This window comes from Dendrobates tinctorius, unplaced genomic scaffold, assembly GCF_039654945.1.
Source record: "Dendrobates tinctorius isolate UK_male_01 unplaced genomic scaffold, ASM3965494v1 ptg000004l, whole genome shotgun sequence".
NCBI lineage: Eukaryota > Metazoa > Chordata > Amphibia > Anura > Dendrobatidae > Dendrobates > Dendrobates tinctorius.
In genome coordinates, this window is record NW_027361672.1 from 14,357,392 (window position 1) to 14,372,004 (window position 14,613).

Genomic DNA, 14,613 nt, shown 5'->3' on the forward strand with positions numbered 1-14,613 from the left:
CCGGGGCCCTGGCGAAACGGGGGGGCCCACTCACACTATCTGGGATACAGCAGACTACGCGGTGACCGTCCGCCTCTGCCGTACACACCTGGAACGAACAGTTCAGCAGTTATCAAACTACAGTTACCAGAAGACCAGAATGCAACACGGAACACACCGCAAGGAATTGTGGAGCTATACGCTCCGCCTGCCGCATGTGACCTACTCCGATACCATGACGCGTCCGTACGCCTGTTACCTAGACAACAGCCACAGCCTGACACTCCGCATGCGCAATATACCGTGACGTCATTTGGAGGTGACCGGTCCTCATGCAGGAGAGCCGGAGAATCTTCGGAGAGGACGTCTCTCGAGTCCCCAGTAAGAGGAGCGTGAAGCTGGGGGGAGGCTGACGTGCAGGAGAACCAGAGGATCTTCGGAGAGGACGTCTCTCGAGGAGCGTGAGGGGGAGGCTGACAGTGCGGAAATCTCCTGTTATGGAGGGGGGAGGGAGGCCTCAGCTTAGTGTATAAGGCTGAGAACGGAGCGGTGACCTCTGCGGTGTGAGGACACATGACCCAGTACTGCCCCCTGTTATGCGCCGGTGACCTCTCTGAGCAGCTAATTAAAGGGGATGACTTACCATGACTTTTTCCTTTTCAAAACTGGAGATGAGAGATTGCTGCAGAGATAATACAAGTGATGGCAGTGTAGTGTCTGCCGCTCAGCAATGTCATCCAGGGCCCCAGTCCCCAGATCGCTGGGGTCAATGGTCACACATGAGCGTTGGGGGTTTGGGGCGCATGTCCTCACTATCCCTGCTCTCTGACCAGTCTTTAAACAGCTGTGTGAATCCCCTGTAAGGCAGGAGAAAGCAACGATTACGGTCACATATGTGGAAAGAAGTATATGCCGATGTGAGGGGTATACAGACCTTGTGTCCCCTATATCCTGTAGGTTTGATGTTGTATGTGATTGTTAGTCTTGTAACAGTGTTTCCTATTTTGCTAAAATGAGGAGCGCCACTGAGTACCAGGAAGACTCCAAGGGCCGACAGAGGGTAAGTATATCCCTATTTTTTTTTTATTATTTTTAACATTCTATCTTTTACTATTGTTGTTGCATAGGCAGCATCAATAGTAAAAAGTTGGTCACACTTGTCAAGCATTATGCTTGACAAGCGTGACCAGCCTGTCAATCACTTTTCCAAGCGATGCTTCAAATCGCTTGGAAAAGCGCTAGCATTCTGCAAGCTAAAAATGCTTGCAAAATGCTTGTGTTTTGCAGGAAAACGCATGCGAATTCCGCGTGCGTTTTACCCGCGGCAGGGAGTTGCGAAAATGCTGCGGACAATTCCGCAGCATTCCTGCAACGTGGGCACATAGCCTAAATGTTAAATGTTCATTTTTTCCTTCCACATTCCAAAAATTGCTGTGAAGCACCTTGAGGAGTTCAGCTTTTAGAATGGTGTCACTTTTTGGTATTTTCTGTCATATAGGCCACATACGGGGTATCGGCACACTCAGGAGGAATTTCACAACAAATTGTACAGTTCATTTTTTCCGGTTACCTGTGCAAAACTGTAAAAAATGGGCCAAATGAACATTTTAGTGGGAAAAATTAAAATGTTTTTTTTTTTTCATCCACATTACTTTAATTCCTGACACATGAAGATTTTAAAATGGTGTCACTTTTAGGTATTTTCTCTCATACAGGCCTCTGAAAGTCACTTCAAACATGATGTGGTTCTTAAAAAAAATTGTTTTGTAGATTTTGTTAGAGAAATGAGAACTTGCTGCCACACTTTTAACTCTTCTAACTCCCTAAAAAAAGAAAAAAATGTTTCAAAGATGATGCTGATGTAAAGTAGACATGTGGTAAATGTTATTTAAAAATGTTTTTTTTATAACATGATTAACTGGTTTAGGGATATAATAACTGAAAATTTAAAAATTGCTACATTTTCATCATTTTCTCCAAAATTCTGATATTTTCAGCGATAAACGCAAAAAAAACAAAACAAAAAAAACTGACAAATTTACCACTAACATGAAATGCAATGTGTCATGAAAAAAAAAGTCTCAGAATCACTGGGATACGTTGAGTCATCCCAGAGTTATTACCACATAAAGTGACACTGGTCACAATTGTAAAATTTGGCCTAGTCAGGAAGGTGAAAACAGGCTTGAGGGTGAAAGTTAATACTACTTGTACAATAAAAATTTGTATCTGGTTTTTGTTGACTTATCTTAAAGTCTTCAACACATTAAGATGAGCCTTGGGCAACACTGTGACAATTGTTTTCGAAGTGCAGTTTGATGCTAGCAATGGCATGGCACCGTTACATTTCTACTTAATGATGAAGAACAGATTTTTGATAATGTTGTAAATATTTATGTGTCACAACAGAACAAGTGATGTGACTGACAAAAAAAAATAAAAGCATCAGCCTGAAGTTCAGAACATTATAATGATAAAAAAAGGCTTCAGAGTAGAGATCTCCCAGCAGACCTTTCTGGCTCAGTGCATGTTTTTACATATTAAAAGTCAGTTAATCTCACATGGTCAATAGTACTTTGCAAATAATGAACTGTTTAAGCAGTTACTTGTAGTCTTACATCCATTCTATTTTTTTATGGTGACAGGTGCCTTATGTTTCATCAACCCCTTCAACTGTTTTTTAATCACATAAAGGAAGTTGTATTGAATTTTTCCTACAATATACAGGCATATTTTTGGTATGCCTGTATATTGTGCCTGTGCCTATAGATATGTCGTAACAGGTGCCTGTGCATATCTGCTTCGTACAAGAGCAACTGATGTCAATGATACTCTAGTCTAGGATTGAGCTGCAGGTAGTAGCATCCAAACCCAGGCTCAGGCACATAATATAATATCTGCACACTCTGTGAAATTGCTGGTAGTGGTGAGAAAAGATGTGCCAACTACACGAGGCCCTTGATAAACTATAACGACATGGAGCAGGAAAGATTTATATTACGGTAAGTTTATTTTGATTCCTACCCTTTACAACATACCGGTATGTAGAATTATATTTTCCTATTGGTTATTTAGTTCCAACACAATATTCCACCAAGCTGAGCTGTAGAGATTGCCACTAATTTTGTCTGTCCGAGTGGGGGACAAATGGGGCACATAATATAATTTCCTTAGCTCAGACTTACACACAGTAGGAACAGTTTCATAGAAAGCTATTTAACCTGTCAGTATGGAAAAACACTGGAGCATCCAGAGGAAACACTCACAAATGGCAAGAACATGAAAATTACACGTGGATGTTGCCTTGTATGAATTTGCATGGCTAGATAAATTTATGATCATTTTGTAATTTTTGTCTGATTAGTATAATTTTTTAAAAGTGCCTTTTTACTAACCTCAATAAATTCAGTGTGTAGTTCATACGGATCTGAAGTCTCTTCATATATTGTAGTCTTAGGATCTGGAAGAATTTTGACAGAATTCACCTTGATACTAAGGAAGATAATTAAGGAAGAAGGTATGGCTGAACTTTAAGAACCTTGTCTTTTTTTAAATTTAACAAGCATTCACGTCGAATTGAGAGGCCCCCAATCCATCATCACCGGTAAGATATAACAGCTCACTCGATTTCTGGCGCCTGTCAGCTTCTGCATCTTAAGTATTAATAAGACATAAAGTAGCAATCCTGACAGACCAGGAAAATTACTAATGTGATATATTTATGCTTTTTATACCAAAATCCCCTTTACTTTACGCGGAAGTAGAAAATGAATTCTAATTTTCAATAGGAATAGTTGTCATATGCATTAATAAGAAAAAAGAATCCGTATACAATTTGGGGATTCAAGCATTTGCTAACTGTAAACAAAAAAACTTTCATGACGTATTTTGCAAAAGTTGTTTAACTTTTCATTATGCAATAAATAAGCTGTATTTGAAAATCCTGTTAGAAGAGGTGAACCGCCGATAGCTGATGTAATCCCTTTGTGCCATGCTTTATAACTCTAACCTCTTTATGTAGAGGATTATTATTTCTCATAAAGTGATGCTGCCTTCTCTCAGCTGCAGGGAGATTATTGCCTTTGATCTTGCTAAGTAAGATTGATGAAATTGGAGGTTTAGTCAGAAGTTTGGTCAAACACTCCAGGTAAAATTTAAATTTCCCTCTACTTTGAGTGATATGTTTAACTCTTTCGTGCCAGAGCCTGCTTTTGCCTTCATAACCGGGCCAATTTTTACAATTCTGCCCACTCTTAACTTTATGAGATAACAACTCTGGAATGCTTCAATGGATCCTGGTGATTCCGAGATTGTTTTCTCGTGACATATTGTACTTTATGACAGTGGTAACATTTCTTCGATATGACTTGCACTTATTTGTGGAAAAAATGGAAATTTGGTGAAAATTTTGCAATTTTCAAACTTTTATTTTTTATGCCCTTAAGTCAGAGTCATATTACACAAAATAGTTAATAAATAACATTTCCCACATGTCTACTTTACATCAGCACAATACTGGAAACATTTTTTTTGTTTTTCTAAGGATTAATAGGATTTTTTTTTTACAGCAAACTGAGGTCCATTTTTTCCTGAGTGTGCAATACCGTACAAGTAATCAGGAAATATTTTTCAGGCAAAGTGCAAAGCTCAAAAGGCAAGAAATGCCAGATTTTACTGTTATGGTTTGCAGGTGCCATGACCCACTGGGAGAGCCCCTAAGTTGTAACAACAGCAGAACCCCCCATATGTGACCCCATTTTACAAATTACACCACTCAAGGGTGCAGTGATCATTTTGACACCATGGGTGTGTCACAGAATTTTATACCATTGGGCAGTGAAGAAAAAAATAACATTTTTACCACAAAAATTTAGTTTTAGCCCCAGATTTTACATTTTCACATAAGAAGTGGGTAAAAATGGCACCATAACATGTCCCATAATTTCTACTGAACGTGGCAATACCCCATATGTGGCTGTACAGTACTAAGCCATACGGAGAGACTTGGGAGGAACAGAGTCCTATTTGCCTCCTGGAGTGCAGATTTTCCTAGAACAGTTTGCAGACTCCATATACAGAGCCTCTAATTTCTAGAAGAGTAGAATTCCCCCTCAAAAGACCCCATTTTGGAAATTATACCCCTTTGGGAATTTATCTACAGGTGTAATGGAGTCGAAATCGTCACGGGTATTTTTCAGAAGCAAGCAGCAATGAACGTTGCAGAGTGAAAATTGCAAACCGCCGTTGTAGCGACCAGTACACAGCAGTGAGCAGTACATTCAATCACCAGTACGTTATGCCCAGCTTGTGCTTCTGGAGACATGAGGGCTCTTATAGCTTCAGAAATGACAAACATGTGGACACTATATGTAGTTTAGGTACACTGTGGGGCTCAGAAGGGAGAGGGCATTTGGATTTGGATGAGGAGAATTTGCTGAATTTCTTTTGGAGGGTAAGGAGTTATTTAGCTTTTCCAGAGCCTTTGTACTACCAGTAACATGGAAGCTCCATATAATTCTGTTAACAGATGACTGACCTGAGTGGGGAATTGCTTTTTTGTGGATTGAGCTGAAGCTTTTATTGGGAATATTTTACATAACGTTTGGGATCACATGTATCCGGCGCTCTATGCTGAGCACTTACTTTGGGGTTTCCATCTATATCTCCAGAGTGATGTGATTTAGATGAACCCCCGAGGGATCCATTCACTATGAGGCAGCAGAGTTACTCTGGACTCCGTCTGGCCTCTGTTCAACTGTGTCCTTTTCAGAAGTGCACAATACTGTAGTCGATGGCACTTTTATGCCAATCCTAAAATGACGGACCCCACCAGATCACAGGTCCTACGGTGTACACAGTGCCTCCGTCAGCCTCATAGGGAATCCTCAATCAAGGGTTCCGTCTGAATCACATATTTCAGAGATTTGTCCCAACGTAGAGCACAGGATGAATGTGGGCCAGGCCTTACTGCGATCTTTGGGAGGCAGAATGAAAAATAAAATCAACAGCATGTGAAGAATTGTTGTTTTTGTATTTTTTACGCCATCCCTTGAGCGGCATTAGTGATTAGGCGACTTTATTCTTTGGGTTGGTCCGATTACAGCGATACCAGATTTATATTGTGGTTTTATGTTTGGCTGCTGTCACACACTAAAAGACGCTTTTTTTTTGCAAAAACTATTTTTTCGCATCACCATATTTTCAGAGCTATAATTTTTCCATATTTTGGCCCACATTGTCATGTGAGGGCTTGTTTTTTGCGGGACGAGTTGACGTTATTATTACCATAGTCAGACATGACATTTTTTGATTGCTTTCTATTACATTTTTTGGGAGGAAGAGTGAACAAAAAAACATCAATTTTTTTTTGGGGGGGTTATGTCATTCTGTGTGTGGTAATATTGATAACTCAGTTTTTTTCTTCGGGTCAGTACTATTGCAGCGATACCTCATTTATATTTTTTTTATGTTTTGGCGCTTTTACCACAGTAAAAACTATTTTACAGAAAAAATTATTTTTGAATTGCTTTATTCTGAGAGCTATAACTTATTTTTCTGCACATGGATTTGTATTGCGGCTTGTTTTTTTGCGGGATAAGATGAGGTTTTCAGCAGTACTATGCTTATTTATATCCGTCCTTTCAATCGCGGTTTATTACACATTTTGTTCAGCAGTATGATAAAGCACTGTTTGCCTTATTTTATTTTTTTAATGGTGTTCACTAAAGGGGTTAACTCGTAAGACCATTTTGTAGGTCAGATCATTCCGGATGCAGCGATACCAAATGTGTACTTTTATGATTTTGGTTTCTTTTTCCATACAAATATTTATTTATTGGTACATAATCTTTTGTAAAAATATTTTTTAAAAAATAAAATAAAAAAATCAATTAAAAAGAAAATGTTTAATATTTTTTTACTTTGTCCCACTATGGGACTATAGTTTTTTGCAGACTGATCGCTTGTATAGCATGGGGATGCAGTAGCATCCCTATGCTATGCAAACTGTCAGCTCTGCACTGACACATAAAGTTGCTGATCATGCATTGCACATGATCTAGCAACTTTTCTAGCTCTGGTGAACCGGATGTCATCATGTGTCACCATGGCAAAGATAGGGACCCTGCATGACACTGTGGGGTCTCTGATCCAAGGGCAGAGGGTCTGCCATCCCTCTGCCTGCTCCCAAAATGCTGTGATCGCGTTCGATCGCAGCATTTATGGGGTTAAAGTTCTGGAAGCGGTGTGAGACCACTTCTTGCACTTAGTGCTGGGTGTCTGCTATCAGAATCAGCTGACATTCGACGTCGACTGCGTGCGCACAGCCTCTGTGCGAGAACAATCGCATGGAGATAAAAATATCAATAATGCCTAGGGTGCAGGGATCTATTATTACTGACATTGTTGGAAAGGGATTAAAGCCAATACTTTATTCTGTAATTTCAATTCTCTAGGTACCCCCTAGGGAATCTTCTTTGTTTGTCGGAGGAGAGAAATTCAGGGGCGCTTGCCCCACTTTTCCGCTGCAGTTACAATCAAAATTATTCAATCCTCTTGGGAAATTACGTTTATTAACAAAATATAGTAACTTTCTTTTATTTGCAATAATCCAAAGAAATAAGCACAATTTAAATAGCTCAACAAAACTAATATAACAAGTATGTAATCAATTTAAACACAACCTAAAATGCCACTTTTAATGACTATTCCAGTCTTATTCATCCCCTTTGAATTTGCATAGTTAAACACCTATTGAATGCTGAAGGTCTCCATGCTCAAAAACGTACACCTCTATTAATCCAAAAGTTCAAGAACATCAGCTCTAATATGCTCATAATTATAAAAATCAGCCACAGAAATTTGGGGATTTTGTTTTGAGGCGTGCTGAAACCACTTTTTGAGCATATGAAGTAGTCTACAGGAGGAAAATTAAAGCAAACACTGGAAATAAACTGCTTACAGTGAAGTATGGCAGATGCTCTGTGATGATTTTGTTTTACTGACACTTAAAACTTGCAGCGTATGGACAAGGTGAATCCAATCAAGTATAAAGAAATCCTATATCATGATTTCTGTTAGAGGGTCAAGCGATGTCCAAGCTTTAGCTTCCTAACAGGACAATGGTACTAAGAATGAGTCCAACAATGTTTTGTTCCAAAAGAAAACCTGGAAGTTTCTGAAGTGGCCACTTGACTTTAATTTCAAAGAAAATATTTGATCTGTGGGATAGTTGCAATGTGCAAACCTAAGATTACTACTGAACTTGAGACCATTGCGAAAGAATAGAGGGCTTAAAGGGAACCCATCACCTAATTTTTCACATATACTGTAAACTGTGGCCACCGCCATTAGGAGTTTATCTACAGCATTCTGGAATGCTGTAGATAAGCCCCCGATGTAACCTGAAAGATGAGAAAACCAAGTTAGATTATACCCACCCAGGGGCGGTCTGGGTCCGATGGGTGTCGCAGGTCTGGGTCCGGTGCCTCCCATCTTCATGCGATGGCGTCCTCTTCCTTGCTTCTGTTGCGGCTCCTGCACAGGAGCAATTCTCTGCCCTGTTGAGGGCATAGCAAATTATTAGTGCACAGGTGCCGGGAAAGGTCAGAGAGGCGCCGAGATGCTGTAGGCAAGTCCCTAATGGCAGTGGCCGTAGCTTATATGCAAAAAATGAGGCGATAGGTTCCCTTTAAATTAATTAGAAACACTGTCAGATAATGCTGTCTGGCTAGGCTACGCATCTCATTTGCAGCAGGTCATAACATCCAAAAGTGCTGTAGTAAGAACTAAAGATGCTTATAACATAAAAGTGCAGAATTATTCAACCCCTATGTTGACTTTAGAGAAACTACTTGTTATATAAGTTGTGTTGAGGTATTTTTGTTCTTTTTTCTTTGGTTTAATATAAACTGCATAAAGTTGGACATTTGTTTACAAATCTAATTTGCATTGGGGGGTTGAATCATTTACTGCAAAATAACAGGTTTAAAGGATCTTTTACATGATCTATTTTTATTATGGGATAACCCTTTAAACCCTTAGTGCTATTTGACGTTCATATCAACACGTCACTTTGTCCTCTATGATAGATATGTATGTCATGCTGATCACACGGTGCAGCCTCTGTAAAGGTGCGATCAGCTGCAAGAGCCTGACTGATTTACACATTTCAGGCTTTTGATGCAACTACTAGGACTACCTTTAAAGCTGATCCTAACAATTTAGCTCTTCATTTGCTGGGAGTGACAGCAGCACACGAGGAGTCTGCCAGAGGAAAACAACTACGGTACCTATGTTTCCCCACCAGCACCCACACAGAGCTATTATGGGTGCTGATCCCACTGGCGAGTGGGCCTGATTGGTAAAAGAGGGCAGTAAAAGAGGGACTAAAACATATATGTATTATACATATTTAAATGAATGTTGCAAAAAAAGAAATAGAAACAAAATCTAAAATTACCTTTTTATTCAGCCAGCCTCACAAAGTAAAATTATAAAAAAAAGTGATGATCAAAAAGTTTTATTCACTTAAAAATTGTACCAAATGGAACAGCAAAAAACATGCCGTATTACAGCTCAGTAAATAAAAATCAAAAAAGTAATGACTCAGATGATGCACAAAAATAAATTTTATATTAAAATGTGCTTTTCTTGTCCAAAAGTAGCTAAATGAAAGACAAAAAAAAACAAAACACCTACCATAAAACTGGATATCACTGTAATCATATTGACCCATGGAGCACATCGCATGAAAATAAAGAATCTATATAAACTAGAATTGCTTGATTTTGCAATCTAGTCTCACAAAAAAATAGAAAAAATGTTATATGTACCCCAAAATGGCACCAGTGAAACTACACCTCGTCCCACAAAAATAAGCCTTCTTACATCTCTGACTACATAATAAAAAAGTATATATAATAAATAAAAAAATAAATTGCTGTATCAGTCTTGGAATATTGTGAACCCTCTACACCATCCTCCAAATAAAAAAACAAATTATAGTTTTTTTGAGTGAGACTTATAAACAAAATCTACATAGATTGGTTATCGACCGGCAGAATAAAGCTAATATGTCAGTTAAACTGAATAGTGAACAGGGTTATAAAAAATATAGATTCCAGAATTGTTGTTTCGTTTGTACATTCCACCCAAAACAAAATGTAATAAAAAGTAATTAAAAAAAAATGTATAAACTTTATTTCTCTCTCAATGTGTGACACTAAGTAAATGATTTTTTTTCAAACAGTTGTATTTATTGTGCAAAAGTAATCCAGGATAAATCTATATCAGTAATCTTCATCAAAACTCTAGCTGATTTTTCTAACACATATAGTAAGCCTCCTTCACGTGTGTGTTCTCAGTACGTGTGCTATCTGTTTTTTTCACTACATGTATCCATTATACCCTATGCTGCTCCGTTTTTTTTTTTGGCAGCACGGATGACAAGGGCCAATACAAGTCTATGAATTCGTGAAAAACACGTGCAGAACACAAATGGCATCCGTGTGCTTTACGTGTTTAACACTGAAAAGTATAGGAGAAGCTTTATAATTTAATTCTTTCTTTATCTATACCAGAAAAAACACTGATGACCCCACTGATGGTAAAAATGGACACTTGGATGACACACTGATGGAAAACACTGATTGAAACGGTACAGTTTTTTCACGCACATGTTTAAACATGGACGTGTGAAGGAGGCCTTAGAAAGTTCAACAGCAAAACATTAAAATATGGATGCAAGAGTAAAGTTCTGTGCTCTGAGGTTAATAAAATGTAGTACACAAGCTAGTTCTACTAACTGGCTCTGCTCACAATGTTTTCGTCAATAGAAGTGTCAGAAACAGGTAGGAGTTGCACAAATTTTCCTTGGCAGCTAAGAAAACCAGTGCGTTCATAGACACTCCCCAAGGACATACAGTATATTCAAAGCATGTTCTGCTGACTCAAGTCAGTAAGAGTCCTGGGAGGAAACAAACATGATTTTTGTAACATTTTCATCAGTCAGAACATGATCTTACCTTGTGATGGAAGGTCATATTTTAAATTGGGGCTTGGTCCGGGACAATTGTGTACGACAGTATGCATTATTTAATTTATCCCACTAAATGTCACTGTCTGAGGATATGACAGCTTCCTTAAAAATGTAAACCAAACAAGATCGCAAACTATTTTTCTCCATATCGCAGCTGCCAGTCAATGCTACAACAGAGACAATAAAATACAAAATGATTAACTGTGTGATAAAAGGAAAAGAATAAAAACTAAACTTTGTTATATTGCATCGTATGAGTCATTATGAATGACATTTTTTTTTTTAAAGGATTAAGTCTGAGTATGGACAGAGCAAAAAGATTGTGGAGACAGATGTGGCTGAGAGCAAGTTTCCCAATTTTCCTTGCATCATATTTAGGATTCGCTCACACGAGGGTACAACAGTGCCCAGTGCTAACCAATGTTTTACTGCATAGCACTCGGCCCGATATTATACTATGGGGCAGTGTAGATCAGCAAATATTTTCTCATGCCAATTCGGGAAGAGAAAATAATTGCAGCATGCTGTGAGTGCATCCAATTGGACCACACGCACCAATACAGGGTTACAAGTGTGTGAAATATCAGACTGAACTCGGATGACATGGCCAAGCCCCATTAACTCAGATGCCATGACAAGCCCCTTAATGACCAATCCCCATTTTGGAAATCTGACCAGTGTCACTTTATGCAGTAATAACTCTGGGATGCTTCAATATATCCCGGTGATTCTGAGACTAGTTATGTTAAAGCTAATTTTATGTCAATTATTTTTTCTGGTTTTTGTGAAAATACCTGAATTGTGATAAAAATTTTAAAAAATTTGCAATGGTCATACTTTCAATGCTTATATTGTTACATCAGATAGTGATACCACACAACATGATTTATAAATAACATTTCCCATATGGCAGCATCATTTTTCAAACATCCTTTTATTTCATTACGGTGTTAAGACTTGCAATTTAGCAACAATTTTTCATTTTTTTTTTTCAAGAAAATTTGCAAATCCAATTTTTTAAAGACCTATTTAGTTTTGAAGGGACCGTGAGGGTCCCTTTTACCAGAAAAACTCCAGAATTGATACCTAGAAGTGACATCTAGATAACTAGACCCAACAAAAAATTAGGGGTTTGTTGAGCGTTTTGTACTCAAGTTTTACAGAACTTTTTAAAATGTGGATGTGAAAACAAAAACTACTTTTTTTTCCTGCTAAAATGTTGTTTTAGCCCAAAATTTTTAATTTTCACGATGGATAATAAGATAAAGTGGACCCTATAATTAGTCCCAAATGTGATGATAGCCCATATGTCAAAAACGGCTTTAAAGGGAAATTTGGCTGGAATAGATTGTGAATGCCATGTTGCTTTTGGACACAGTGCATTTGCCCTTGAAGTGCCAAAAAATAAGAAACACCCAAAAGTGACCTTATTTGGCAAAATAAACCCCATAAAAATTCATTCAAGGGTGTGGTGAGCATTTTTAAACACATACAAACAATATCACAGAATTTTGCAAGATTGGGCAGCAAAAACTAAAAACTTGGGATTTTTTCACTAAAATTTTACTTTAGCCTCAATGATATCTCCTTGATGGCATTGCATGATGAAAACATATCTGCCTGTATTTCTTAGCATTGAGTGTTATGAACAGGTCACCAAAGAGGATGGCAGGAATAGGCTAGGCCACCAGGAAACCAGAAAGGTTGGCCACTTAGCGAATTGCAGACCCCTAATCCTAACAACACAACCAACAGTAGCCGTGGAGCGTACCTACGATGCCCTAGACGCCTCGACACAGCCGGAGAATTAATTAGGCCTAAAACAAGAAAGGTGAAATCTAAACAGCCCCGGAGCAGAACCCCAGAGAAATAGATAGCCCCCAAACATATACTGTTGGTGAGACCAGATGAGGGACAAACACAGGCAGAAAATAGACTGAGCAAATGAGGGGGCCAAAACTTTCTAGATAGGAAAGGAAAGACACTGTCTGCAATCACGCAAAAACCCTAAAAAAATCCAACACGTCTGATGTACAAAAAACACTGAGGTCTCACGACCTCTCCCCCACTATATCAGCATTCTGGTGTAAACTGGCAGCAAAGCAAAAGAGACTAATATTTAACAAGGGACTGAACCCCTTGACACAAGCTGTAACATATGGCGCGGGGTCCAGCACAGCCCCAGCAGGGAGCACGCTGAACCCGCAAAGCAGAAAGAGGCAAAACCAGATCAGAAGCAAAGGATTAGCAAATGAACAACTTAGCTGAAAAATGCAGGATCAGGCAGGAGACAGCAGACCTCCTTGCACAGGAAGAACTAATCACCAGCAACAACTGAGGGAAGCCTGCTCACTTAAATACTCCCAATCAGTAACCCCAAATCTCCAATCATCATCGTCAGGTGGCAGACCTCTGTCAATCCAGCCAGCGCCACTACCCACAGTAACCACCAGAGGGAGCCCCGACTCAGAAGAGAATTCACAACAATTGAGGATACCAAGAAATGGGCAATGTTGAGGACCGTACACAGTTGCGGGTAAAATAAACTTAGTGAAGCAGATGACAGACATATCTTGTTACTTCCCATCAAAAATCAAAAAATGTCTAGAAGTGTCATCAGCTCAGATCTGGCAACAGCCAGTGGAACCAGCTACACCCATCTACTTAGTTTGGCCAGAAGTGGTCTACATGGAAATAGTGATAAAAAAACAATTCCTTCTCCATAGAAATAATAGAAACAAGACCAAGTGACTTAACTATGCACAAGAAATGCACAAAAATTGGGATGCAGAAAAATGGCACCAAGTACTCTGGACTGATGAGTTAAAATGTGAAAAACCTGGATGTAACTTTAGACAGTTTGTCCCCAAATGCCTGGAGAGTAGCAGACTAATGAATACCTGCACGAACATGGAAGAATGTTGGAGGGTTCAGCAAATGGGAGTTATAGATTTGGTCTGGATTTATGGTGTTCTCAATGTTAAGAAATACATGTAGATACTTATCAATCATGCAATACCATCAGCAAGGCATCTGACTGGCTCCAAATTTATTGAACAGCCGGGCAACAGCCCTAGGCATAGAGACAATGCCATTAAGGCCACATGCACACATTCAGTATTTGGTGAATTTTTTACCCCAGTATTTGAAAACCAAAACCCGGAGTGGGTGATAAATGCAGGAGGGGTGCAAATGTTTCTATTATGCTTTTCCTCTGACCGTTCCACTCCTGGTTTTGACTTACAAATACTGGGGTAAAAAATTCCCCCAATACTGCATGTGTGCATTTGGCCTAAGAACTTTCCTCAGCGTAATGAAAAAAAGGAATCATGTAAGAGATCATATGGTCCCACAGAGCCTAGATCTCAACATCATCCAGTCTGGGATTACATGGAGAAACAAAATTCCGGGGGAGATCAAATCCCAATAGAGAATTGTTTATTTAATTAATGTAAGCGTGTGCAAAGCAGAGATGGCACCCCGAGGAGCAGGAACTACAGAGTAATGCGAGTGGATGTCGAGACAAAGCCCTGCCCAACCAGGAATGCCCACTCAAATCAGGCTGAATCTTTGATGGTGGGAAGGTAAGCATAATC

At 39.0% G+C, this 14,613-nt stretch overlaps 1 protein-coding gene across 12 annotated transcripts in view; it reads right to left on the bottom strand.

The window, feature by feature from the left end:
* The window catches only part of KCNG2 (potassium voltage-gated channel modifier subfamily G member 2), a 393,620-nt gene that overhangs the window by 291,788 nt on the left and 87,219 nt on the right, over positions 1-14,613 (bottom strand). For 3 of the 12 annotated variants that reach the window (XR_012230508.1, XR_012230510.1, XR_012230507.1), the window contains exon 2: positions 11,004-11,184. The exons of 2 other annotated variants lie outside the window; for them this stretch is intronic. The gene's annotated coding sequence lies outside the window, so the exon portion shown is untranslated. Of the gene's footprint in view, positions 1-3,374; positions 4,312-8,417; positions 8,538-11,003; positions 11,185-14,613 lie in introns of those variants that run through there. 7 more of the 12 variants (XR_012230506.1, XR_012230504.1, XR_012230513.1 and 4 more) reach the window with 5 other exon arrangements.